Consider the following 3,729-nt stretch of genomic DNA (forward strand, 5'->3'; position numbering starts at 1 on the left):
ATCACAAAATTTGTGCCACCCATAAGTGAGAAACGTACATGCCAAGTATAGACCATATATTCATTTCACTACAGGTTAGAAAAAAGAACAGAATCGATGAACTAGCTGTTCAGACCCCAATCCTACCTACCTACAGGTTATGAAAAATGTGCCTCCACTTCTATTTCAAAGATAGTAAAACAAAAACACGTCTGCAAAAACAGTAAATACTACAGTATACTACAGTCTGCAAAAACACTACAGTAAATACTACAGTATACTACAGTCTGCAAAAACACTACAGTAAATACTACAGTATAGTACAATCCGCAAAAACACTACATTAATTATTATAGCATATACTACAGTTTTCTTTTACTACAGTATTTATACTATAGTTAACTGTAAATACTACAGTATACAATATATTACAGTAAACACTATAGTAAATACTACAGTAAAGTACGCAAAAACACTGCAGTGAATACTATGTAAAGTCCACAAAAACACTACAGTGAATACTACAGTATTTATACCATAGTATCCTTTAGTATTTTTTCATGTGGGTTGTTGAACAAGTGGTCACTTGAACAAGTGGTCAAATGACAGCTCAGAGACCAGAGTACACTTTTTTATTTACAAGACTTTGAAAATAAGACTCAAAACAACACAGAAATAATACAAAGACTGAGTATTTACAGTGATGGTCCTCCACTGGCAGCTCCATAACGGGAAAAAATTGAAAGGTACAGACTTGATCTAAATCAATACCTGGTGGCGACAAGTAAGCTGCCTGATACATCAAACATATATGTCATTTAGACATTTTCAGTGACCTATAGAACACTTACAAGCAAACGTATAAAATATAATCTGAAATAAACACAGGCTGTGTTCAAGGTCTTGTCCATGTTGAAAAGGCTGACAGATTAGGCAGCATTGGCAGCTTTAAGGGGAGAAAGTGGTTGTGGTCTCGGTTTCCATGGCGGCCGCTGAGCTCCTCCTCTTGCCGCAGGTGTACTGGAAGAATCTCTCCTGGCTCATACAGCCCAGATCCTTCAGCAGCTTCAGGAGGTCGCGGCGGAACTTCACCCCGATGAACGCGAGTACACAAAGGGGTTGAGGCTGCACCTCAGGAAAGCCAGAACTGGGTGATGTCAGAGGCGTGAGGAGGCTGTTTGTCGTAGGCGCCCATTCTTGCTGCCCCCTTGGCCGCTGTGTCGAGAGTGGTCAGCAGCAGTACCAGATTATAGGGCACCTGGCAGAGCAGGAAGACCGCCACAACAGCCAAGATCACCTTGATGGCCTTGTTCTTCTCGAGGCTCCGGGCCTGGCAGCAGGGTCTTCACAATGGCGCCGTAACAGAAGGCCTGATTAGAGCGGCAGAACGAACCCCAGGACCATCTGGCTCACCTGGATGCCCACGCAGCACCTGGTCTGAGCCGGCGGCGTAGGGGGTGCAGGTCTTGTTGCTGATGGTGGTGTAGGACATCTCGGGCATGGAGAAGACCAGCGCCGTCACCCAGATGGCCACAGAGGTCACCTTGCTGATGAACACTGCCGTGGAGCGGTGGCGGTGGGCAGAGATGGCCTTGGAGATGGCGAAGTACCTGTCGGAAAAATGACAAAAAGTAGGCTTTTATATTGCACATATAGTACTTTAGTGAACCATACACAAATATTTACAGTGATAGGAGCAGATCAGCCTATTAAGTCACAGCAGAGATAGGAGCAGATCAGCCTATTAGGTCACAGCAGAGATAGGAGCAGATCAGCCTATTAGGTCACAGCAGAGATAGGAGCAGATCAGCCTATTAGGTCACAGCAGGACGCATACTGCAACACGTTTCGACCAAACAGATTGTTCTCAGGCTTTTTATTTAACGAGTTAGTCTTTGAGAACACGTTCTCATTTGCAATAACGATACCTGTCCACGCTGATGGAGGTGAGTAGGAACATGCCGCTGTAGAAGCTGACCTTATAGATGGTGTGCATGGCCTTGCAGATGAACAGCCCCCAGCACCCATTCCGTCATGGAGTTGGTCGCCCAGAGGGCAACGACACGGCAAACAGCAGGTTCGGCAACGGACAGGCTGAGCAGGAACACATCGGTCCCAGTCTTCAGTCGGTTGAAGTAGACGTAGGTACCGATTACCAGGATGTTACCCGACCAGACCGAGGGAAACAGATGAGGGAGTAGAAGGTGGTGCAATGAACCAGGAGCGGAGTGGCAAGTTGGATTCCTTCAGGCATTGCTGGGACCAATAGTCATAATCCAAGTCATTCTTGTCCGTGGGGTAATCAGTGTATTCAGTGGACTCTGTAGTCATGTTTTCATTCTGAGAGAAGCAAGTCTGAAAAAAGACAATGGGACATACTGTAAATCAGGGTAATTGATGATTGACTGGTGTAATCGTATGCCTTGAATTCAAATAAAATGTAATTCAAATATATTAGTGTTTGGTTCAGGTTCAGTAAACTGTGTCCAAAATAAAGCAGACACAATGTACCCTGCATCCTGCCCCTTGATAAAATGGCATGCTTTCAAATGAGTATACCACTTCCTGAGAGGAAGTTGTGCTATACAGTATGCTCTTGAATGAAAGACTGTGGTTAGTACCAGTGTAGTGTTCGTGCGTTTTTGTGGGTAGAGTATGTGTCATGTTATTAAGTGAGTTATCAACATATCAGTTAATTGATTGTCTGAAAAAGATGATCTAAAGACTATTGATACTTCATATAAATGATATTGTATGATATGGTAAACTGAAGATTGTGTTCATCCATTGTTCTTACGTCAAAGTAGGTCCAGATCAGTAGAGCTGGTACTAAGACTTGAATATCTGAAAATCAGATAAGGTGTGGTTAAAGCTCTAGAGTGCCAGTTGATCGATAAATAGACTGATATGTTAGTTGACTATAAGAACAACCTTTGGAAAGAGTTCAAGACACATGGGGGTTGATGTCCCTTGTTATTAGCATAAATTGTTTTTATAAGTGTCAATAATTAATCTGAGTTTTCTCAACTGTTTAAGTATTTAGATTGTACCGCAGGGTTCCCCAATAAGCGGCCAGCAGGCCAAATTCATCCCACAGGTGATTTTATTTGGCCCCCCAAGTTTTCTGAGCATCAAATGTTTATTGGATATAAAACACTGTAAAATCACCAGGAAATCAGCTCAAAGTGATTGTCATTTAGAAAATATGTTCCCAATTATTCCCTTGCATAAATAGAGAGGCATATGTGATCGTATCCCAATGTAATCAAGGTTTGAAATTATTCTGTTTTTGTCAAATACTATATCTGTTTGGGATTTTTGCAGTTAATTTGCAGTGTACACATCATTTATAACTAGGTTCCGTCCCACCGACCATCCACTCAAGGAAATATCGTCCCACGGACTAATGTAATTGAGGATCCCTGTTGTGCAGGGTGCAACGAAGACATAGTAAGGACATCTGGTGGTAACAGAAGGGGATAAACCAATTTATTGGTTGTTCAAAGATATCATAGCATACCCAAAAAACTACTTCAAAAATCCCCCTATGGCTCATCACATTATCAGAAAACTGAAAATTCTCAAACCTTCAAAACAGAAGTGATTCTGTTACGAAACGTATCATGAGTAAATGGGGACTGTACCTGGAACTATCTCAGACTTACAAACCTGGTTCCAGTTTCCGCACTAGTACAGTGGCTTGCAAAAGTATTCACCCCCCTGGAATTTTTCCTATTTTGTTGCCTTACA

At 42.4% G+C, this 3,729-nt stretch overlaps 1 pseudogene; it reads right to left on the reverse strand.

The window, feature by feature from the left end:
* Nucleotides 1-25: 25 nt before the first annotated feature.
* Nucleotides 26-2,819, reverse strand: LOC123491051 (annotated as a pseudogene).
* Nucleotides 2,820-3,729: the final 910 nt, after the last annotated feature.

The sequence above is a fragment of the Coregonus clupeaformis genome, unplaced genomic scaffold (assembly GCF_020615455.1).
Source record: "Coregonus clupeaformis isolate EN_2021a unplaced genomic scaffold, ASM2061545v1 scaf7037, whole genome shotgun sequence".
Taxonomy (NCBI): Eukaryota; Metazoa; Chordata; class Actinopteri; order Salmoniformes; family Salmonidae; genus Coregonus; species Coregonus clupeaformis.